This window comes from Tachyglossus aculeatus, chromosome 20 (genome assembly GCF_015852505.1).
Source record: "Tachyglossus aculeatus isolate mTacAcu1 chromosome 20, mTacAcu1.pri, whole genome shotgun sequence".
NCBI classification, from domain to species: Eukaryota; Metazoa; Chordata; class Mammalia; order Monotremata; family Tachyglossidae; genus Tachyglossus; species Tachyglossus aculeatus.
In genome coordinates, this window is record NC_052085.1 from 10,294,259 (window position 1) to 10,320,072 (window position 25,814).

Consider the following 25,814-nt stretch of genomic DNA (forward strand, 5'->3'; position numbering starts at 1 on the left):
TCAGAATAAGGATTTTTATTCCATTACATTTTTACAGTGATGTCTGTGAATTATCACCACCAATGACTGATGTAGAATCGCTGTCTGCAAACACTGTTAAGTAACTCTTTATTCACTATTAATAAACATTTTTTTCCCAGCACCTACAAAGGGCAACTCATTGTACTAAGTGCTGGGGATGACGTAAAGAACTAGGTAAGGTCCAGGGTTAGGCAAAGAACTCACAGTGAAAAAAAGAAAGGCAGGACAAACAAAACAGAAATGCATTTTCCATGCTAATCAATCAATCAATCATATTTATTGAGCGCTTACTGTGTGCAGAGCACTGTACTAAGCGCTTGGGAAGTACAGGCTGGCAACATATAGAGACAGTCCCTACCCAACAGTGGGCTCACAGTCTAGAAGGGGGAGACAGAGAACAAAACCACACATACTAACAAAATAAAATAAATAGAATAGATAGGTACAAGTAAAATAAATAAATAAATAGAGTAATAGAAATGTACTAACATATGTACATATATACAGTTGCTGTGGGGAAGGGAAGGAGGTATTTATGGATAACTAGAGCATAATGAAGTCAGCAGGGAGGGTGGATCCTGCTAGGCACTAAGATTCTTTCTTCAAGTAAACATCTTGTTTCGGCCAAGAAATTAAGGTGACCAGAAATACTGTTTTAGATAGTACCATCCTGATTTGGGGGGTTCCACTCTCCCCAGGGTATAGCCCCATAACTGAAACTTCAGTTACGCCTGCATCCCCTTACAAACTCCTGAACCACTCGTGCTCCTATTTTAAACACTAACTTCCCCTCTCTCCTCCTAGCTGCAAATGATTTTAGTAGCTGTCTCCCCTACTAAGTGTTTGGGGGTGTAGTACAACATAATTAGTAAACTTATTCCCTGCCCTCGAAGAGCGTGCAGTCTTACAATTGTAATAAGCCCAATTGCAAAGAGGAATTTTCATTCCTGTGGGAAATTCTTTTCTAAGGATAGTTTCTGATAATAAGTAGGGCAACATCTCAAATGATAGACAAGGTCTAATAACAGTCTGGAAAAATGGAATTGACATGAGTGAAATGACTCAGAATCTCCAAGAATTGATATTACCACAGTGAAAAATCATTCTCTCTGCACTATTTTTAAGTCAAAAGTCAAATGAAATGATTTTTAGAAAGTTAACATTTGCCATTTGCAAGCGCTTAGTACAGTGCTCTGCACACAGTAAGTGCTCAATAAATATGATTGATTGATTGATTGCCAAGAATCCGTCGGGGAATGTGTCCAGAAATGCCACATTAAACAAGCCACACTTTATTTTTTTTATAGTGTTTGTTAATTGCTTACTATGTGCCAGGCGCTGTACTAAGTGCTGGGGTGGATTCAAGCAAATCAGATTCGACACAATCCCTTTCCCAAGCGGGGCTCACAGTCTCAATCCCCATTTTACAGATGAGGTAACTGAGGCCCAGAGAAGTGAAGTGACTTGTCCAAGATCACTCAGCAGACAAGTGACAGATCTGGGACTAGAACCTAAGTCTTTTTGGCTCCCAGGTTCATGTTCTATCCAGTAGGCCATGATGATTCTCTCCCAAGCACATACTACAGTACTCTACACACTGTAAGCACTCAATAAATAAATAAATTTATTTATATTTATAAATAAATAAATAAATACCCTTGATTGATTGATTGATGTTGGGCTTGTGCAGATTTGCATGGCTTCCCATAATATACTAACCCGTATGCCGAGTACCAGTATCCTTTTTTTCGTATTTGCTTCAAGCAAGCCCCTTGCATTCTGGTCAGTCAGTGGTAGGGAAGAGAAAGTTAATGAAGATTTTGAGGAAGGCCTGGCCTGCACTAGTTTTTATTTTCATTTTTTTAAGTGCTATTCATTAAGCGCTTTACTGTGTGCCAGGCACTGTTCTAAGGATGGGGTAGATAGAAGCTACTCAGGTTGGATACAGTCCCTGTCCCACATGGGGCTCACAGTCTTAATCCCCGTTTTACAGATGAGGGAACTGAGGCACAGAGAAGTGAAGTGACATGCCCAAGGTCCCACAGCAGATGAGTGGTGGAGCCGGAATTGGAACTCAGGTCCTTCTGACACCTAGACCTGAGCTCTATCCACTAAGCCGGCTGCTTCTCACTTTCTGTTCTAGTCTTCCATCTTCCCCATGGAGCTGCTCAATTATGCAAATGGTCCTGACTTTGATCAGCTCCGGAGGGGTGTGGGTGAGCAGTACAGAGGAGAAGTGCGAGACATGAACTGAGCCCAGAATAAACACACTTTCTATATTTGACATGCTCATGGATTTTTTTGAACCCTCAAATAGCTCTTTGAAATTATTTAAAAGTTTACTTCTTTAAAACCCCTCCAAATCCTGTCAGTGTCAGTTTCAAATGTGTTTTTCTCCATGTTTCCAAGAAGTGCTTCATTTATTACAAGGGGACTCTGAAGAAGCAGCCATCCCACAGATGGAGGTGAAGCATAAAATTAAGACTAGGGAAGGGGCTATTTACTCTCTTTGAACAAGGAGCTGATGATAGAATATCTGCAGGAGGCCAACAGAACTGTAGCAAAGGACCCATCTTTAAGGACAAAACTTGTGCAGTGGATTATTGGTCAAACATCAGTCTTTTCAGACACACCTACATGTCTGGCTAGGACTCACAAGGAGTGTTTTCATTTTCAAATACGAAGGACAGTCTAGAGAGAGAGAGAGAGAGAGAGAGAGATCCATATCTCTGGATATTTAGGCATCTTGGGCAGTATTTCAGAGACACGTGAGGATACGCTGATTTATTCCCGTGATATTCAGCCTCAAAATTTGATTTGAAATGAAGAGCGTCAAAGCTGTCAGTCTCTGAGCAGGCAGACAGGCAGGCTTGCAATCCTGTCCTATTTTGCATCAGTGTAGGCTTTATCTAATGTGCTAAAGCTCCATGGTGCATTCCCTTATTCTAATCTTGATGCACATCCACTATGATTTCCCTCTGCCAGTTTGGGGCATGTTCATTTCTGGCATTTGGAGTGAATCGTCCCCAAAGGCATAATATTAAATAGAATGTGGTTTTATGTAGCACCTTTCATATTGATCGTTCTACCCAAAGCACTTTACAATTATATACTGGTAGATCAGTTAGCATGTAGGGTAAACAGAGCAGCCATTACGGCAGATATTTTCAGAGTCAGAGTTGTGTGGTGGCACTCCCACTGATTTTAATGGGAATGACATATTTAACACCCTAGGCACAACTTTTCCCAAATTCTAGGGATATTTGATAAGAAAGCCTCCATTCTCCCTGAAATGTTGAAGCTTTTGTTTGGAAAGCAGCAGATTTCAGTTGATATCATTCAGGAACTTATCCGCCTTCTGGTATTTGAGAAGACATATGTGGCATGAAGGAAGTTGTTCTTTCTGCCCACCAAGGACTGGACAAAAACAAATGGACTCAGTACAACGGGAAGGGTTTTAACACTGCCAATCAATCAAACAATACTATCTATTTAGCGCTTACTCTCTGCAGAGTACTCTACTCAGTGCTTGGGTAAGTGCAATAGAGTTAGACACAATTTCTGCCCTCAAAGAGCTTGCAGTGGAGCTAGACAGTAAACTCCTTGAGGACAGGAATTATGCCTTATTCTTTGTAACAATAATAACATATTGTAACATAATGTAACAATTATGTATTATTATTGTAACAATAATAATAATAATTGTTATGGTATTTGTTAAGCACTTACTATGTGCCAGGCACTGTACTGAGCACTGGGGTGGTTATAAAGCAGATCAGGTTAGACCCAATCTCTGTCCCACATGGGGCTCACAGTCTTGCTCCCCATTTTGCAGATGAGATAACTGAAACACAGAGAAGCTAAGTGACTTCCCCAAGGTCACTCAGCAGACAAGTGGCAGAGCTGGGATTCGAACCCATGACCTTCTGACTTCGAGGCCCATGCCATGCTGCTTTTCCCAAGTGCCATGTCTGTTGCTCTGCACATAACAGACACTGACGAAGTGCTATTGTTTGATTGTTGTTTGACTTGTGTCCGATTTGGAGACTAGACCTAGAACCTCTTACATTTCAGAACAAACAGTTCAGTGCCAGACACACATCATCACTCATTTGACTATAACGGCGCTTAGTACGGTGCTTGGCGCAGAGTAAGCACTTAACTAATGCCACCATTAATAGTTTCTAGAGTTCATGCATTATGCAGGAGGCTCTGTACATGTTATATATCTGATGTGGTTGTAATTAGGGTACTTTGTGAGTACCCAGTGAGTGCAATGTACCGTCAAACCCTCTTGGGAAAGAAGAACAGAAGCAAGAGATGCCTTCTGGCCCATTCCCTGCTGTTATGCTTTCATAGGGGAGGCAGAAATAAAGATATTTACAAATAATCAGGATAAATAATTGAATGTTCAATCACACAAGTGCTAAGGATGGGTATAAAAATTATTTTAGTACTAGAGATGGCATAGTCAGATGATTTGGGAAAGGCTTAATAATAATAATGATAATACTAATAATTGTGGTATTTGTTCAGCACTTACCACGTGCCAAACACTGCACTCAGCACTGGGATAGGTACAAGAAAATCGGGTCCGCAATGGGGCTCACAATCTACATAGGAGGGAGAACAGGTTTTGAATCGCTATTTCACAGATGCGGGAACTGAGGCACAGAGAAGTTAAGGGATTTGCCCACAGTCACACAACTGGTAAGTGACAGAGCCAGGATTAGAACCAGGCCCTCTGACTCTTCTAGAACGTGAGCCTGTTGTGGGCAGGGATTATCTGTATTTTTTTCTGAATTGTACTTCCCAAGTGCTTAGTACAGTGCTCTGCACACAGAATGTGCTCAGTAAATACGATTGAAGGAATGAATGCAATAGTGGATACAGGAAAGCCAACGGGGATGCAAATGGTAATATGAAAGTGTGGTGAAAACCAAGTTTGGAGCTAGGCCAGGGATAACGGTGTCTGCTGAAATGTGGGTTGACCACTTTGTGACTTTGCGCAAGTCATTTAACTTCTCTGTGCCTTGATTTCCTTACCTATAAAATGAGGATAAAATACCTGTTCTCCCTCCTTAGAATTTGGACCTATTGGGCGACAGGAACTGTGTCAGATATGATCTTATCATATCTGCCCCAGCCCTCGCTGGATACATAGTAAGTGCTTAATAAATAAGCTTTGCCCTACACCTGTATTTGCTCCTGTTACTCTCCAGGGGAGCCCAATATGCAAAGGAAAGGGTAGGATTTTTCCCCATTTGCAGGAGGCTACAGCAATTGCCCCCACCCCTCCACTCCCCAACACACCCACATACACACACACACACACCACATTCACACGCCTACTATCCCCCATCCTTATCCTGCCCACTTCCCAGGAGGCCTGAATAGATTCCAGTCCAATCTTGGGGATTGCCGATGTGGAGGAAAACCAACTTCTCATGGTGCCACAGTCAGGGACTCCAAACCCCTAGATTTGAGCTTTTCAATCACAAAGTATTTGCAAGTAAATCAAATAGAAATTGCGTTAGCATGACAGGACCAATTATTTCATGTGCATCAAAGAATTTAGATTCTCTAAAGTGTAGCGCTAGCAAGAGAGAACAGCTGTTGAAAAAATATAAACCAAAGCAAGTTGATTCTAAACATTGTACCAGCTGGAGGCCCACAATTACCCTAACACATTCCCCTTCCTCAATACATGGAGAGCTGTGAATGTGCTGGGCTGCGCCGATCCAGTTCTATTTATCTGTGATTTGCATTTAACATTTGCGGTTATTTTGGGCCTCTCCATATTAATGTGAAAAATGCAGAATCAGCTCTCATAACTTACAGACCCACCCGACGTCTTCCAAGATGGAATTTTCTTTTGGGGATGCTCTGTTGGAATTCATCAAAATTTCATTTTTATATTTTGTTCTAGCCTCTCTCACCAGAAAAATATGTGAGGCTGGCTACTTCCGAGCCAGAATTTCAGACATTCCTGTTAATTGCTATTTTTAAACCCTGCCCCAAAGGAGATGAGCGGCACGCTGGCTGAAACAGTTAGGCTGTGACCCTTCACATATTTATTGTCAGGGGGCTGTTTTTTAAGCTAGTGGTGCTAATGGCGCAAAGCGGCATGACAGGAGTCCTCTTGGATTCCATTAGATGAGGTTTGAAAATGAACATAAATGAATATGTTTGAATATGAGGTTTGAATATGAAATAAATGAATATGAATATGAAACTAGAGCTAACAGAAAGCAGTTTGGCCCAGTGGATGGGGCTCACATAAGGGCCAGGCATCTGGTTCTTGAGCCCAGGTTGGCCGCTACTCATTGGTAATCTTGTGTGTGTCACTATGTGCCTCCCACCGTACTAAGTGCTGGGGTAGGTACAAGCTAATCAGGTTGGACACCGTCCATGTCCCACGTGGGGCTCACAGTCTTAATCCCCATTTTACAGATGAGAGAACTGAGGACCAGAGAAGTGAAGTGACTTGTCCAAGGTCACCCAGCAGGCAAGTGGCAGACCCGGGAACAGAATAGAATGCAGGTGTTTGGTTGTCCCCCACTTAAGAAGGTACAATTAAATGGCCTCTTTGGTTGGATTTGGGCAGGGAGATGGACCCTCTCCACAGGGGATTGTTTTATCAATCATTCAGTAGTATTTATTGAACACTTAGTGTGTACCCACCACTGTACCAAGCGCTTGTCAAAGTACAATACGAGAGAATTTGTAGATGTGATCCCTGCCCACAAGGGGTTTACAGTCTGTGGTTTCTCCCTCCAGTATCAACCGCCCAGTTAGCCCGGTGTGCCTCGCTCACCTCCATTCCTGCTGGCCCTTCCCCAGGCCCTCTCAGCTCTGTCCTTGCACAGAGCTGCTTGGGTCATTGCCCCGCTCACTCCCCCTTAGCCCCGATTCACCTCCTCTCCAGTCAGTCCCACCCGTCTCAATCCCAGGCTCTTCCCACCCTTCTACCCTACCCCCAGCTCAATTTGCCTTAATAGTAATGATGGTATTTGTTAAGCACTTACTATGCGTCAAGCACTGTTCTAAGTGCTGGGGTTGATACAGGATAATCGGGTTGGACGCAGTCCCTGTCCCACAAGGGGCTCACAGCCTTAATCCCCATTTTACAGATGTCCAGAGAAGTGAAGTGACTTGTCTAAGGTCACACAGCAGACAAGTGGTGGTGTCAGGATTAGAACCCAGGTCCTTCTGACTCTCAGGCCCATTCTCTATCCATTAGGCCATGCTTTGCCCTGGGCCTTTTCAAAGATGTCTAAACCATTCCTCCTCCTCCACCAGAGCAACCTGCCAGATTGAGGGCAGGACTCATGTCTACTGTCTCTCTTGTACTTTCCCAAAGGCTTAATAAAGTCTTCTGAACAGAGTAAGCATTCATTAAAATAGTTGATAGTGACTATACCGAAACTCACCATGTAATGAATTCAGGGTCAGGGCCGAAAGAAATCTGGCTGGGTTAAAAAGGAAATGAGACTGAAGGATAGCTGATATTTGACTGGAAAGTGGAACTCCCGCCTCAACCCTAGTGTCCAACTTTAATCTCCGGGTCCTCTCAGTCACCAGAGAGATCGCCGCATGGATGCTTAGAGGGCTGGTCAAAAACTAGCAAAGGTGAAAGAAAGGTTTTGGAAGTTGAAAAGTCTGTTGAAGACAAAGTGGCCGCAAGATGCTTTGAGCTCTGCAGAAGCTAGGTCCAGTTTAAATGACCAGTCTGTCTGTGTGATAAATGATTGATTTTGGGTTCTGTTTGAGTCCCACTCCACATGTGAAGAATGCCTTGATTATACAGTGCTTTGTGAGTCATCTTATTAAATAGTAATGCCAAATCCACCTCCTTGAACTGTAGCAGTCTTTCCCCGCCTGCTGCTTTGGCAGCGTTCACACACCAGCAGTACTAATTAACCGGAAAACATAGCAAGTCAGCGCAGCCAATTACTTGCATTTACTGTACGTGAAGCACCAGTCACTGTGAGTGTCTCCGGTGTTCAGGCATTACATCCCCTCCTGGCTCAGCTCGTGTTATCCAGGAAAAAGACAAAGGAACTTGGGTTTATGGTGGAGGGAAATGGGCCAGCTCTTTGGGATTGGTTCGGAGTGGCCTGAGCCGGAGGCAGGGTTGGAGCAAGCCAGGTGGTGCTCTCCATTTACGAGATGACAAAAAGAATGGAAGCCAGACAGGGTTGCCTGGTGGAAAGAGCGTGGGCCTGGGCAGATCTGGATTCTAATCCCTGCTCCAGCCCACTGGGTGACCTGGGGCAAGTCACTTAACTTAGCATTACCTCAGTTTCAATCAGCCAGTCAACTGATGGTATTTATCAATCAATCAATCAATCAATCGTATTTATGGAGCACTTACTGTGTGCAGAGCACTGTACTAAGCGCTTGGGAAGTACAAGTTGGCAACATATAGAGACAGTCCCTACCCAACAGTGGGCTCACAGTCTAAAAGGGGGAGCACTTATTTAGTAAGTGCTTACTATCTGCAGAACACTGTACTAAGCGTTTGGGAGACTACAATACAACAGAATTAGTAAACACATTCCCTGCTCTCAACGAGCTTACTTCATCCGAAAAATGAGGACAAGACACCTGTTCTCTGAAACCCCGTGTGAGACAGGGAGTGTGCCTAATCATCTCACTGGATGTCTACCCCTGCATTCAGTACAGTGCTTGGCATATAATAAGCCCTTAGCAGTTAAATGTTATTAGCAGTCTCCTCTCGGCTGGGTATTTTTTTTCAATTCTTTCCAGAGCAGTGCAAATTCAAGCAAGATTGATGGAGGAGCCTCAATCCTGAGATTTTAGGATGAAGAACCTGTATCAAGGTCTTGGTGATAGTGGTTTGCAACACACCATTCAGACTGTCTGGTCCCTGTCAGTTATGTTTCCACCGGGGCACAAAGCGTATGAGTAGGCAGTTAGGACTCAGCGCATCGCATAGTACACGCCAAGGTTTTTATGTACGAGACCTCTTGATGGCCAAAGTGACAGCAGGCATTGCCTTAGCGGCCACTGTGGTTTTGGCTGCCCGTATTAGCCAGCTACTTTACAGGATTCAACCTGGGCCCGTTCAACTTGTGGAAAGTGGTTCTTCGGTCACAAACCTTCACTGAGGGCACGGCCCCAGCAGGCAATCCCATTCTTGCAGGGGCAGGGCTAGAACTCTGGTCTCCGAACTGATTTGCTGAATGTCTCACTTGAGCTTTCCCTTTGTCGGTTTCCTGAAAACCCTCAACCCACCCCCTCACAGGGTCTTGTGGACCATCGCTTCTTGTGCTTTTCTGCCTCGAGGTTTTCTTGTGGGCATCAGGCAACAGCCAGGATCCCCTCACTTGATCAACCAATCAATTAATCATATTTATTGAGTACTTCTCTGTGCAGAGCACTGTACTAAGAGCTTGGAAGAGCAGTTGGTAGATACGTTCCGTGTTCACAAGGAGCTTCCTGCCTAAAGGAGGAAGCAGCCATTAATATAAATGATGGATATGTTCCTAAGTGCTGTAGGGTTGAGAGTGGGGTGATCTTAACAAGGTTCTCCTCTCCCAGGAAGACATACAAGTGGAAGCAAATAGCAGAAATTGCCTTTCACTTGTTTACTGCAGATTTTGGTGTTTTTTTTTTTAACTTCTAGCCTATGTCTCACTTGAAATCACACCTCCCCCAGGTAGGAGAAAGCACATATGGTAAGTGACTAAGGGTCACTATCCCATCTAAATTCAATCAGCCAGGGCTCCTCTTCCATGCAACTTGCTCTAGGGGACCAGAATATCCAATTACTTGCATAATTGCCCACCCCTGATTTTTGACGAGGAAATGAAAGATCATTTTGTGTTCCACTGTTACTGTAAGCAGTAATAGCCTTGGGCCCTGAAAGGAGGAGCAGACGGGTGAATGCCTGACAAAGTCGATAGAGGTAGTTAATTCATTAAGTTTGTAAAGGGCCGGGGAGGAGGAGAGCTGAACGGTGAGAACACCAAAAATACAGCAAGTATGGGAGGAGTTAATTCATTGAGAAGCTGTTGTTTGCAGCATTTGGGAGAAGGCTGTAGAGGAGAGAAACTGTCTGAAGTGTCCCTCTAATTCTTTCTCCCTTCTTTTCTCTCCTGATCCTTTTATTGCTAGACTTAATTCCCTATAACAGCCCCTCCCTTGTTTATGAGTTGCCAGAATTATGCCAAAAGGGTGGGGTAGTTATCCAAATAAATACTGGCACTTGCAGAAACATTGAGATCTAGCCAGAAAACTAAAGGAAAGTATAATTTATGAGTGAAAATGGAGGCTAGTGACATGAAGAAAAACACAATCAAATGTAAAAAGAATTGGAAGATTTAAACCCCCTCCAAGTAGACAATAATGCTTGAGATAAATGAGACATAATGAAGATACGGCTGTGTCGCTCTCAACCAGAAGCTTGTGCTAAATAAGAATTTTCCCCTCATGAAGGACGGCAAAAAAGTCGACATTTGTCAAGAGGGATTCATGAGGGAGGAGCTGTAGAAGCCGGACTCCAGGATTCAGTGGCCACCAAATTGCTTGTTGCACCCCATGTCTCGGTAGGGATGTGACTGGCAGGGATGAGAGGGTGCAGGTGGCACCACACAAACCATCAGCCCTATAATTAACCCCTTCACACAGAATCTTAGTCGTGAAGTCTTCTATGTGGTTTTCAGCAGGAGATTCCATCATCAACAACATTGTCATTGTTATCAATCTTGGTAACAACAGCTCTTTTAGAGGCCTTGGCATTTTTCCTTCTCTTTTCTGCCCTATCACAAGCACCCAGGGTTTCTGAACCTATTGCTGTAGATCATCTGCCACATGGCCTAGGCATGAGAGCACGGCACGGGGAATCAGGAGATCCAGAATATAGTTGTGTCTCCACCATTTTTCTGCTGTATACCCCTGGGTACTTAGCCCCTCTGTGCCTCAGTTTCCTCATCTGTGAAATGGGGTTGAAATACCTCTCATTCCCTTGTCTTTGACCACAGTCACATGTGGGACAAGGATTGTATTTGATCTCAATGTCTTGTATCTTCCTACCCCAGCACTTGGCATGTACTAAGCACTTAATATATTTGTCATCATTTTAACTGTTACCTTGGCTGTCAAAGAGTACTGACCAAGGTAAAGCATATGAGTCTGGTTGTAATTTATCAGTGAAGTAATAGCAGGCACAGAGTCTAACACTGGCAACTCCTTAGACTATTGAAACACTGAAACCTGGGGAAGATAGAAAGTGGAGGACAGGGGTAGGAAGGAGGCACATATGATAGCAGATTTTTTTTTGCTTTTGTTTTGTTCTTAATCCCATCCTATGTAATGCAGTTGAGTACAACCACTGAGGTCATGGATGGATAAACTGTTCCCTCTCCCCTCCAAACAAATCACAGGTTACTTTGGACTGACACCTGGTATGATAACTTTCTCAACTGGTGTTCCTTGGATTCTGCAGCAGCCCATTCCAGCTCATACTTGTCATCACTACTGCTGCTGCCAGAGATAAGATCAGAAACAGAGCTGCCCAGAGGGTTGCCAATTTTGTTATTTTATCCAGAGGGTTATCTGGGAAACTCCCCTGACCTTCAGCAGCACTAACAAGAGGCAAGTGCATAGACTGTAGATGCTGGAAATGGAGATCTAAGTATTAAAGCCTGCGTTGGTCTATTAAAATAAACAGCAGGAGAGAACCCTAATCTCTTGGATTTTGGGCTGGTCCTGCTGCTAACTTTTAAAATCCAACATTACCATCTCCATTTTGCTTTCTCTCTCCAAAGGCAAAATGAAAGAGGAGGCTTATAACTGGGAGGTTTGCCAGGTATTAAAAACTTTAGTCAGAATGTATAGGAATCACTATCTTTACATTGACCAACGTATTTTAGGCTTCACCTGCTACTTTTGAAATCATCCAGTGGTCATTCAAATGTTCATTCATTTTCAACTTGCATCATGTCAGGATTTTAACTGGGCAGTAATTTGGTGAAATTTAAGGGGAATGAAGATGTACCTCCTTGAGCAAACATAAATGATGTCTTGAGCCATCAGAAGCTTCCTATTCAGGAAGGCTTTAGAGTAATGCGGTAACTGCTCGAAAATGAAATGGGAATTTTATCATTTTACTGATTGTGACCTTGGAACTACTTTTTTATTAAGTTTATTTTAATCACAAGCAAAGAACTAATGCCAGTTCTTATTTTTGATGGGTAGTGGAATGTTCCCCCAGCTCTTGGGAGAGGTTTAAACCCACTGAATGTGGCATATAAATTGAGAAATGTTGTGTCATTTGTCATAACTTGGACTGTCCTAAGTCAAGGACTTCCTATACCCTATGGAATTCAAGCTCTGGGGCTGGCTTTGATTTTCACCCTGCAATTGTTTATAGATATCCTGCTGACATTCTTAACCATTTTGCAATCTTCATATTACTGGGTTTAAAATACATATACCAGTAGTTCTTTGCCTCTGTAATTGTTTTTTTATTTACTCATCATCAGGGCTTTTGTTTATTATTTACAAGGTAGAGAATTGAGAGGATTGTTCAGAACAGTATTTTCCTAGGAGAAATTCTGACTTAAAGAAGCAACAGGCTGCATAATAGGCTTCCTGGGATTTCAATGTTCTTCAGTAAAGTAGAGCGCTAATCAACAATCACAGGAGACAAGTGTATAACTCAGAAATATTTAAAATGAATTTCATTGAGGCCGGGCACCTAAAGAACCATTGTCAGGTTTGAGGTATATTTTTGAAAGTAGAATACTGTGGCAAAATGTCAAATGCTGTAGATTTTTCCTAAACTTGTTATTTTTGTGGAAAGATTCTACTAGCTGTGAAGCCTGCCCTCACTGAAGGAGCCAGGCAAAGGGCCGGGGGAGGAGAAATATAAGGGGTCCAGGATGGTCCAACAGTTGGACCTTCTTGGCTCAGCCTGGTGTTCGGACTCTGTCTTGAGAGTGATGTTGATTCAGGTGGTTCTAACGTCCATCAGCTCTACTGGCTCCAACAAGCACTTCAGAGTGAGAACTGCTGAAAAAAAAAAGGTAAAAGTTTTAAGAATCCAGGTTAAATGGGGATTGTAGCAACAGTAAGTATGTGTGATGGGAAACCAGCCAAAATGAAAAAGAAAACCAACATATTCCATTACAGCCTAACAAAAGAGCCATGAAATGGAAGAGGGGATACCTCATTCCTTTTCCTCACTCTCCGTTACCTTGGAGAAGTTCCTCTCCTCGTCTCCTATTTTCCCACTGTAAAATGACAGTGGTAGACATCATTTTTTAATGGGGTTACAAAAGGGGGAAAGGACCCAATCCCTCCAGGTGCAGTATCTGCTCTGCGTGTAAAATCAGGCTCTCCAAGAGGGATAGGAACATTTTAGGACTCTCGTGGCCAAATATGTGTTCTCTTGAATTTATTAACTAATTAATTAACTAGAGATCATCCCTCAGTATGCCCTGCCCAGAAATCTAGGGTACATAGCTGATGTTGCCCTGTTAGAGGACTTCTGGGGGGAAGTATGTGCTAAAGAAAATGTCACTGGTGGAGCGAGAGGGAGTGAGAGAGAGACTATGAATATGAATATCTGTGTGGCTGAAAGGGCCATTACGGGACCCACTGTCCTGGACACACTGTGCACTCCCAAAGTGGAGAAGTTTTGTAGGGCATGGTGGGCCAATTCATAAAGCAGTCCTGCTTGCATGCTAGCTGAATATCAGAAATCATGAAGTTCTTGGCCAGATGCTGGTCTGGGAAAGCCACACAGTTCTTGGGGGTCTAATGAAAATTCAAATTTAATTTCCTTCACTGCAGACTGTGCCTGTTCAGATAATCTGATTTATTCCTAGTGTTGAACATTTGAACCCATCAGTTGGCAAAACCCGATCAAAATTAAATACATACCACCGATGCCCAAACAGTGCATTGAACTATGACAGCTCCAAAACATTTCCTTTAATGCAAAGTAAGTGTTCTCTTTTGCATACTTCACCTTCTGCTAAATGATCTGTTTCAATAATGGTTGGTCTGTCTTCTAAAAAAAAAATCTCATTCCCTTTCAATAGCTGCTTCAAGGAAAAATGGTTTAATACAGAACTAGCTGGTAATGCAGATGACACCTCTTTGAATTCTCGCAGTGTTCCCAATCATCTTAGAGACAAGAGACTAACATTAAAGAGGAAAAATTTCCATGACTTCAGCTCCTCATTTGAGTCAAGTCAGTATGTAATGAGCGTTTTTTAAAAAGCCTTAGAGATGTCAAAGTCCCATGCCACCAAAGATCTAAATATTAGTAGCGACAGTTATATATTAAGTATTTTTAAGTTTGTCTTAGTGTGGCAGCAGTTCTTTAAATTGAAAAACAGGCAGAGAAGGTAGCCTTCACTTTGGGTTTAATTCATTCTGTGTTGAATGGCCTGAAGAAATCTTGGAAGTGTGATAATCCTTAGAAAGCATGCTAAAGCCCCATGAAGCACACAAAACTGTTGTAACTCTCAGATCTCCTGGAGAAGCAGTGTGGCATAATAGATAGAGCGAGGGTCTAGGACTCAGGAGACCTGGGTTCTAATCCCGACTCCTTCGCCTGCCCACTGTGTTACCTTGGGGAAGTCACTTCCTTGTGGGCAGGGAAGGTATCTACCATCTTTTCCATGCTGTACTCTTCCAAATCCTTAATACAGTGTTCTGCACACAGTATGTGCTCAGTAAATGCCATTGATTGATTATTCATTTCTCTGTGCCTCCGTTTCCTCATCTGTGAAGTATGGATTAAATACCGATTCTCTCCCCTCCTTAGACTGTGTATCCTGAATGGGACAGGAACTGTGTCCGATCTAGTAGAGTGCTTTACACACAGTAAGCGCTCAATAAATACAATTGAATGAACGAATGATCTGAATGTACTATTCTGGTATCTACCCTGGCACTCAGCACAATGCTTGACACATTTCAAGGGCATAACAGTTAATTAACTGTTAACAGTTAATCCTTCCTCTCCCCCTCTCCATCTCCCCCATCTTTCCTCCTTCCCTTCCCCACAGCACCTGTATATATGTATATATGTTTGTACATATTTATTACTCTATTTATTTATTTATCTTAGTTGTACATATCTATTCTATTTATTTTATTTTGTTAGTATGTTTGGTTTTGTTCTCTGTCTCCCCCTTCTAGACTGTGAGCCCGCTGTTGGGTAGGGACTGTCTCTATGTTTTGCCGACTTGTACTTCCCAAGCGCTTAGTAAAGTGCTCTGCACACAGTAAGCGCTCAATAAATACGATTGATTGATTGATTGATTATATCATTGTCTGCCTGTTCACTGAGCATCAGTAAGAGCTGGAACCCAGGATATAAGAAAAACAACACCAGAAAAGTTAAAACCAGCCCCTCAGTTTTTTTAGATGTTTCTGCCTTGAAACTGCATCAGCTTACAAACATATTCCAGTAGGATGCTTTGGATTCACCCCCTCTCACCCTGATAGATAGTTGCTTTTCAACATTCTGACACCTTCGATGTCTCAGAAGGGGGTGACCCAGTTAGAGGTGTCACGGCCCCAATAAACTGCTTGCATTCTCCCTTTTTTTTTTTTTTTTACTTTGTAAAGTGTTTTAGTATCTTGGACTGAACCTTGGTGTATGAAGAGTTTCGGGGCTGTGCAGTCCGAGGCAAACGTAAAGGTTGCAGAAACCTTTATAACTGACTCTGCTACAGGCTGGGTTGGAAGAGACTGGGTTCCATAAAATGAGTTTCTACTCCTTATAGTATAGGTGCTGCTAGACAAATGGCCTCTCTTTCAAGAGTATGGGCAGACATATGCCTAGATGGCTCTTTACTTGGAATAATCACTCATGTCTCATAATCCTTCCACTCATTGAGACGTTAGTGTTTATTGAGCACAGAATGCTGTACAGGGTTAGTTGTTTGGGAGCATGTAATACAAGTGAAAGGTTTGGTCTCTGCCCTTGGGGAACTTTGCTTGCCACCAGGGGCAGGGGGACCCCCCCCCCCCCCCCCGACCTTGAATCCCTCCCCCTCAGTTTCTTTTCTGCTGGAATTCCTCTAAGTGAAGTGATCAAAGGAACTGGAGGAGAATTCAAAGGCTCTGGAATGAGTGGGTATGACAGCGGGGGGGTCAGGATTTTTTCTGGAGGAATGCCCTAGGTTTGATCAAAGGCAGCATACTTCCACAGAGTGCAAATGATGTCACAGAATTTCAGGTGTAAGCATTTAATCAATCAATGTAATTGAGCACTTACTGTGTATAGAGCACTGTACTAAGCACTTGAGAAAGTACAATGTGCTATCACCTTGCTTTCAATCAATCAGTCAATCAATCGTATTTATTGAGTGTTTACTGTGTGCAGAGCACTGTACTAAGCGCTTGGGAAGTACAAGTTGGCAACATATAGAGAAGGTCCCTACCCAACAGAAGGCTCACAGTCTAGAAGGGGGAGACAGAGAACAAAACAAAACATATTAACAAAATAAAATAAATAGAATAGATATGTACAAGTAAAATAAATAAATAGAGTAATAAATACTCTTCTACTCTAAATACTCTATCTATTAAATACGTATTTATCTCCATGTCTAATATTTTTGTGTGCTGTTAGAGGCTGTCCTGTACTTAACCCTGGGGTTGATACAATATAAGCAGACCAGACACAGTCCCTGTCCCCCATCAAACTCACAGTCTAAACAGGGGGGAGAACAGGTAGTTTTTCTCCATTTTTCAGATGAGGAATTGGGTCACAGAAATGTCAAGTAGTTTGTAGCACAGAACCAGGCAGGTGATAGAACCGGGATTAAGACCCAGGTCCTCTGTCTCCGTGGCCTGTGCTCTTTCCACTAGCCTGGGATGCTTCTCTCTTATCTGTGGAAAATTCCATTAAATGCCCCCACATTCCCTGCCAAGGTTTGATCTGTGTGAGAGCTTGTGGTGGTTCCCCTCTGGCATCTGTGGAATTTACCCTCATAGCTCTGGGACGTCTGGGCTTTCAGTTGTGAGAGTAAAAATAAAATCTACATCTTAAATTTGGAAGCATCTTTAATGTGATAAATAGCTAACCCTCAACGTCAACCATACTAGCTGGCTCAGATTTCAAATCAGCTTGTTGCAACTGAATGTGCTGCAGTGTTACTGCTGCATAATCCCACAGCACATTTTGGGTCGTTACAAGTTTAAAGTGTAAAATTTCATAATTGCTCAAGCCCCAGAACCTTTCATAGCAAATTAAGCAGTGCCCATCTAGCCAACCCCATTGCCGCCAGCCACAAAATCATATAAAGAGAAAAAAGATTACACTAAAGGAGTCAGTGCCAACTCTATATTGTCAAGTGATGCCAGACAAACTGTAATCTCCTTTTAGAATTCCAGGACCGAGAAAGTCCTCAAGAGGCAGTCAGGGTCTCTCCCTCTTCCTCCTAACAAATACAACCTTGACTGGATCTTGAGGATCATATCATCCAATTCAAAGGGGCTCGGGGCCTTGTTGGGAAAGTGTTTTATAGGCAAACGTCAGAGATGGTGATGATAGAGTCTCCCAGTAAGAATGATGAAGAAGCCTCAGACCTGAGACTTAAAGACTGAGAGACTAGGCAGAGGAATTGATTGTAATAATAATAATGATAGTATTTGACAAGCGTTTAATAAGGTGCCAAGCATTATTCTTAAGCCTTGGTGTAGGTACAAGTTAATTAGGTCAGATCACAGTCCCTGGCCCTCATTGGGCTCACAGTCTAAGCAGGGGGGAGAATAGATGAGAATCCCCATTTTACAGATGAGAATACTGTTCATTGAGAAGTTAAGTGACTTGCCCAAGGTTCTATAGCAGGTAAATGGCAGAGCCAGGATTATAACCAAGGTCTGCCGATTTCCAGGCCTTTCCACTAAGCCATGATTTGCCCTCTCTCCTACCTGCCAGTCATGTTCTTCCTGGGGTTTAGGGGGCAATGATCCCTACCCACATTGCCACAGGCAAAACTGAGAGTAGACCCGAGTCTCCTGATTCCCAGAGCAGTGCTCTTATGTCAGGGAAACATTAGCCGAAAATCGAGGCTTTGCACCAAGAAACAAGAGGGACGGACACACAAGGAGACAAGGAGGGGGAGAGAAGGGAAGTTTTGTCCCCCCGGCCACAAACTTGATTCCATTTCTCAGGGAGGCAGGGCTGAGACAGGAGAGGCATCATCACCAGTCCTGCTGGAGCCATTATTGTTATAACTCAATTTCCCCATGTTTAAGACTTCCAAGGGACATCGTAAAGCCCAAGCAGAGAGACACGTTTTGTGGTTCTTTTCCCCTTCCTCCTGCCCTCCCATCCTAGAAGCCATTTGTGAGCCAGTCAGAACACTCCCCATTTTCTCTTCCCTTTTTCTCCATCCACCTCTCCTCTTGTCACATCCCGTCCTTCAGATGCTGCCGCGATCGGGGACCGTGCTGCTAGAGATCAACTTGGAGTCAGGTGTTTGTACAGCAGCTTTTATTACCATTCTCTCCTAGGAGGACTCCAAAATGACCATAAGAGGCAAACGGCAAAGAGAGCCCTGTACCTCAGTTACTTTGTGGCTTCTAATCTTGGCCTCCCTGGGTTGATACAGCAGCCCCAGGACCTATTCAACCCTTTGCCTAATCCCAACTATGCTGAGATAATTGGGAAACTTTCCCTCTTCTTCAATGCCCCTGATTAATCATTCACGTAATCAATCAATCAGTGGAATTTATTGAGCACTTACTGTGTGCAGAGCACTGTACTAAGTGCTTGAGAGAATACAGTACCACATAGTTGGTAGACACATTCCCTGCCCACAGCAATAATCAATTATTGGTGTTTATTGAGTGCTCACTGCATGGGGAGCACTGTCATAAGCATTTGGGAGATACCATAAAATGAAGTTGGTAGACACGATCCCCGTCCTGTCTGCCCTTTGGCCCTCTCCTTGTTCATCTTCATTTCGATTCACCTAATCAATTGTCTCCGTGCCTCCATTCTTCTACGCTGCCTTTACTCCTTTCCCCTCCTTAGTTTTGAGGGGGATCTGTTCATTGTCAGATAATAGATAGTCTTTATCCCATTAATAGTTGTGGGGCCATCGTGTCCATGCTGAGCCTCTCATATGCCAAACTGAGGAACAGGCATTTTACATTTTCTCCAGCCCTTGCCTCCAACTTGGAAGCAGATCTTACGAACACGTTCCGTTTAGCTCATACTGCTATAGTATTTTTCTGACCTGGCCTCTGGCACACATCTCTGAAGTGCACCTCTGTTGCTGACACCATAAATTCTAGAATTGAGACAGCTAAATGACGATGCAGGGAGGGTAATTGAGTCATGTGAAAGAAATTGTCTTAAGCAAAATCTGGGGAAGCCAGAATCTTTGTCCTTCTGCCTCCAAAAAGATTAAATTTCAGAGAAGACAAGCGGAAGATGCAGGTTTGGAAAGGGCAAAAAGATGATTCATTAATTTTCCATTCTGAAGTATCCAATTTAAGGGAGTCCCTTGGTTTGGAAAAAGCCAGTATTTAAAAAAAAATCCAGCACCTTTGGAGTCAGTTCAGTTTTGAATGGGAGAGAAAGAATTGGGACTACTCCGTGGTTGACTCAGCTGGTTCACTGATTCCCTGATTAATTTGTTATTGACTACAGAAGCTAGTAAGCACTTTGCTCTTGGGGGTTTTGTACAGGAATTATGGTATTGTTGTCGGCCAGGCAGAGATGTTGTATGCCACTTCTTTCCTAATTAGGATTTGATAAATAGCACCAGCCCATTGATCCATCAGTCCCAACTGGTATCGACTGTTCCTGAAGGAACAGCTAATGGAGCCATTCTTTAAGGCCTAGGGGATGGGAATTTATCACCGATTCCTGCCAATCAACAGCGTGTTTCTTATGACTACTTCACAATAAATTCCCTCTCTGACTTTGCGTGCACTGTCAACTATTCTAGTATTTTCTTCCAATGCTCTGAGATTTTATGCCCTTAAAAGTACTTTCCACCATACTCTTGGTTGACTGAACAGCCAACTTCAAAACGAAGGATTATTATATCGAGGGAAACAAACTGATCTTAATCTCCCTGAAGACCAAAGAAGATACAAGCTTCCCTTTTGCAAGGCCTTTAGTTTAGACAGGAGGATGAACTTTCTGACTTGGAAATGGTCTCCGAAGGAGGCTGTGTTCTCACCATTGGAATGATTTGGGTTTAAGAGAAATTTGATCTGGAAGTAGGTCGATGGATTAAATGTCTATTTCCTTGCAATGTGGAAAGAACTTCTAAGGGCGGAAAGTCTCAAAGCAATGGAAAAAAATAATGTAATATCTGACAGTAGACATGAAGTCAGGAAAGGTGTTTCAGAGGTGTGAGAATGGAGTGAGAGAGGATACCAGTTCCCTCAAACTCTAGAAAATGGCTACAGAATAGGACCCAGAGAGGGACTTAGCTTCTTTTCTTAACTTCTTTAGAGAAGCAGCATGACCTAGTGGAAAGAGTATGGGCCTGGGAGTTAGGGACCCAGTTCTAATTCTTGCTCTGTCATTTATCTGCTGTGTGACCTTGGGGAAGTCATTTCACTTTTCTGTGCCTCAGTTCCTTCATCTGCAGAATGGGGATTCAATACCTGGTCTCCCTCCTACTTAGACTGTGAGCCCCATGTGGGATCTGATTTCTAATAATAATAATAATGATAGCATTTATTAAGCGCTTACTGTGTGCAAAGCACTGTTCTAAGCGCTGGGGAGGTTACAAGGCAATCAGGTTGTCCCACAGGGGGCTCACAGTCTTAATCCCCATTTTACAGATGAGGGAACTGAGGCACAGAGAAGTTAAGTGACTTGCCCAAAGTCACACAGCTGACAAGTGGCGGAGAAGGGATTCGAACCCATGACCTCTGACTCCAAAGCCCGGGCTCTTTCCATTGAGCTATGCTGCCTCTCAGCTATGCTGCTTCTTTCTAGACTGTGAGCCCGTTGTAGGTTAGGGACCGTCTCTACGTGTTGCCGACTTGTACTTCCCAAGTGCTTAGTACAGTACCCTGCACACAGTAAGCGCTCAATAAATATGATTGAATGAATAAATGAATGTCGTATCTACCGCAGTGCTTAGGACAGTGCTTAACGCATAGTGGCTCAGTGGAAAAGAGCACGGGCTTTGGAGTCAGAGGTCATGGGTTCAAACCCCGGCTCCGCCAATTGTCAGCTGTGTGACTTTGGGCAAATCACTTCACTTTTCTGTGCCTCAGTTACCTCATCTGTAAAATGGGGATTAAGACTGTGAGCCCCACGTGGGACAACCTGATCACCTTGTAACCTCCCCAGCGCTTAGAACAGTGCTTTGCACATAGTAAGCGCTTAATAAATGCCATTATTATTATAGTAAGCACTTAATAAATACCATAATTATTATTTCACACCACTGCTTCAAATCACACACAGATTGCACGCAGCATTTCCCTCTGAGATCACTCTCTTCCCTCCACCACCTCCCCAAATCAATCCACCCATACTGAGCACTTACCATGTGCAGAACACTGTACTAAGCACTTGGGAGAGTACAATAAAGCAGAGTTGGTATACCTGTTCCCTGTTCACAGGGAGTTTACAATCTAAATAGGGAGACAGGCATTAAAATAAATTATGGATATGTTTGTGGGGCTGAATGTGGGGTGAATAAAGTGTAAAAATCCAAGTGCCTGGGTGACATAGAAGAGAGAGGGAGTAGGCGAAATGAGGGAGGGCCTCCTGGAGGAGATGTGCATATAATAAGGCTTTGAAGGAGGAAATAGTGATGGTCTGTCAGATATGAAGGGGAAGGGAGTTCCAGGCCAGAGCCAGGATGTGGGCAAGGGGTTGATAGCGAGGTAGATGAGATCAAGCTACAGTGAATAGGTTGGCGTTACATAAGCGAAGTGAATACGCTGCGTTATAGTAGTCTGTTCGATGGTAATGAAGGACAACACTAACTCAAGGGATTCTTGGGAGTCACCCAAATAAATATTGCCTCTTCAGGAAAGGCACTAAGATGGACAGATGCAATTTGAAACTTGCATATTAGCAACAATACCCACTCTCCCTCTCCCCATCCATGAAGTTGCTGGATTATCAGAGGGAGAAGGGAATGAGTCACAGGTAAAATGATCTTTAATTGAATGAGAAGAGATAGGACCGAGAGTCGCAGGGTAATTTATTTTCACCACAAGAAAGGAAATTAAAACCAGAAATGGTCGCTGAAACAGAAACGGTTGCGGCGGTAGTAAATTCAGTGACAGTGGCACAAAACAATTCAATCCCTGTCCTAAGATGAATAGATCACATCTGACCCTGCACCTGGAAGAAAAAGGAGATGAGCAGATTCTCAGTAACTGGTCCAGAGAGGAAGTGAACCTAGTGCGCACACACGTGTGCTCACAGTTCTGCCATCGCAAATATTATATCTTATAACACTGTCTTCGCTGAGCCTAGGGAGCAGCAAGAAGCACTCGGTGTTGTACCCCTGACTTCGGAATGGGTCAAAGGCAAATCATTCATCAGTTTTAGAGTGCTGGGGTAGAAAACTGCTTTGAAAGAAAGGCTAGAGGAATTTACTCTGAAAAACAGAAGGCTTAGGCAACATGTAAGGACAAGCTTGGGGATGGATAGTGATGTTTTTGATAGTGATCATGTTAGTGACATTTCCTCTGTGGAGAAGGAAGAATGGGCTTCAACATATGTGGTATTTGTTAAGCATTTTCTATGTGCCAAACACTGTGCTAAGCGCCGGGGTAGGTGGAAAATAACCAGATCAGGTCTAACTGTAGTGGAAAGGACTTACGTAGGACACGAGGATGAATGTCCTGACTGCAAAGGCTGAGGTACTGAAGTGCTTTAGCTCATGGGGTAATTTTTAAGAAAAGGGGAGATAACTCTCTCTCTCTCTGGGAGAGTTGGAACAGAGGCTTACTGATGGGGCGGACAAGCCCCTGAAGTCCCTTTCATCCCTAGGATTTGCCCAATTTTATTTCTGGAGATTCCTACTCTACTTAGCCTTGCCTGAGGGCTTCTTGTGGGACATTCACCCCTGTTTCACAGGCAGGAAAGTCAAAACCCAGATGGCCCTTACAGCCTCATCCTCCCAAATCCTCCACATCTTGTGGTACCGCATTGCCAGTCTGTCAGGTTCACTAACCCTCTTTGGCCTTGGACCTCACCCCCTCCCAGCTCTGGGAAGGCCATCTGGCCCTCCTCTGCTCCCAGGAAGGAATGCACCTAAACCAACCCAACAGTCGAGCTTCCTTTAGTACTGTTGGGTGGAAGAGTAAAGGGCTTTCCATCAATTCTCAAATAACAATGTTTCCCTCAAATGAAGTTTAAACCTCCAGACAACCCACAGGAATAAGTGATCGAATTGAGGAAATCTCCCTTCTCCACCCTTACGATGACCATGCAGGTAATTGGGAAACAAACCATTAAAAAGCCAGGCCCTGATGTTCAGAACAGGAAAACAGCCACCGAACAATAGTATTCAATAAGACATGTGTCAAAGAAACAAATCTAGGTTTTCCACAATTCGTTCATTGAAGTCTCCAAGTAGAGCCGTGCTAGCAGAACTGTTGACCTGACACGACCAAGTGGCACAGTCGTGCAAAAATGGATGATTTGGCCAAGTACTACTTATGCAAGTGTTAGAAACGAATGGATTCACTTTACTTTGCCCTTTCCCACAATACATTCCCAGTGGGACACAAGGAATATGTCTGGATGAGGCTGTACTTACTCCATCAGAAACACACACACACACACACACACAACCCTTGGTTTCTTGACCTCTGGGTCACTGATGCTCCCATCACTAGTAGGGCTCTATCTAGTTCTACCACAAGCTAGTTTTAGTTGTAATTTTCCATCCAGTTCTACCACAAACTTTTGTTTCCTTCCTGTCCCCGGGAGGTGCTTTGCTTCCACTTGGTAGATAAGCTGTGTTAAATGTGTTCTGAAAGTAACAGTTCCTGTTCTTTCCCCAATAAATCAAAGAGGATTCAAGTGTTTGGCTCTCATAGTGCTAATGAAAGTTACAGAAATTCTCTCAGCTCTTATAATAATAATAATAATGATGGCGTTTGTTAAGCGCTTACTATGTGCAAAGCACTGTTCTAAGCACTGGGGAGGATACAAGGTGATTAAGTTGTCCCACGTGGGGCTCACAGTCAATCCCCATTTTACAGATGAGGTAACTGAGGCTCAGAGAAGTTAAGTGACTTGCCCAAGGTCACACAGCAGATGTGGCGGAGCCGGGATTCGAACCCCTGACCTCCGACTCCAAAGCCCGTGCTCTTTTCCACTGAGCCACGTTGCTTCTCTGCTTTTCTCCACTCTGACTAGAGTGGAGAAAAGCAGGGACATGTTTATTATATATCTGCCTTAGTCCTTTTCCCTCCATTCTGCCCTGCTCTTGTGAGTCTAATTATCAAAGAATTGTTGGCAATTTCATGTATTGGATTTTTTTAAGCTACATATTCCAAAACCAACAGGCAGTTATAGCTAGGACTATTGACCAGAGAGTAAAAAAAAAAAAAAAAAAAAAATCAAGGGCAGAGTAAAAGAGGAATCGAGAGATGTGTTCTTCTATGTATACTTTCTTATTTCTGGTCTGACCCGTGTGAAAGTTCTGCCTCAAGACAAATTGGAACAGAGCTAAAATGACTAGCCAGTTGAATGACAAGATGTTCAAAAGGCCAAGCGAATGTCAGCTGCCATTTTCTGCCAAAAAAATAGAGACATGAACAATTCTGAGAACTGAAGCTGGCACTGCTTTATTGTTATGTTTAGCATCCCTAATGGAATCTACAGTTCCCCCATGGTATTTCGAGGAGGGAATTGGTTTTTTGACCTTCCGTGTGCATAGATGAGGAGACCATGTATCCATGTGTCCACCCACAGCATTAATATTGGTAGTGGGGATGATTCTAAGTATGTTCACAATGTGATTCATAGACATAGTCCCTGCAGTCTGTGAGTTTACAATCTAACACATACAGTATTGGTATTCATTCATTCATTCATTCAATCGTATTTATTGAGCGCTTACTGTGTGCAGAGCACTGTACTAAGCGCTTGGGTATATAATGAACATTTGAAAAGGGAGACTTTTGGGCACAAGCCAGCAAATAACATAATGAATTATTCGTTAGTTCCCCAAAACAAAGCTTCCTGAATCACTCTGAAATACCTGTGGAATTTGCCTTATCTGTAGCTGCTTAGCAAACAGACAGCAACTAGCCACGGTTTAGCTGTTTTTCTCCATCACAGTCTGCCACAGCAATCCTCAAAAGTGATACTAGGTAATAATATTTGTTGTATATGTTAAGCACTTACTATGTGCCAAACATTGTATGAAGTGCTGGGATTGATACATGATAATCATATCAGACATAGTTGCTGTCCTACATAGGGCTCACGGTCTAAGTGGGAGGGAGAACAGATATTTGATTCTCATTTTGCAGGTGAGGAAACTGAGGCCCAGAGAAGTGAAATGATGTACCCATGGTCACACAGCAGCTGAGACAGAGCGCAGATTAGAACCCAGATCTGCTGATTCCCAGGCCCCTGCTCTTTCCACTAGGCCTACTTGGGTGAATTAGGGATAGTCTCATCAAATTGTTTCCTGCTCAGTTATTTTTCTTACAGGCTCCTCTTTGCCTGATCATGCAAAGGACAAATCGAGCAGCAGGTAATTTTCACTGAAGCAGCACATTTCTTAACGGCTGCTCCAGTATTGCACATTAGACATTTAAGAGGATTTGATACTACA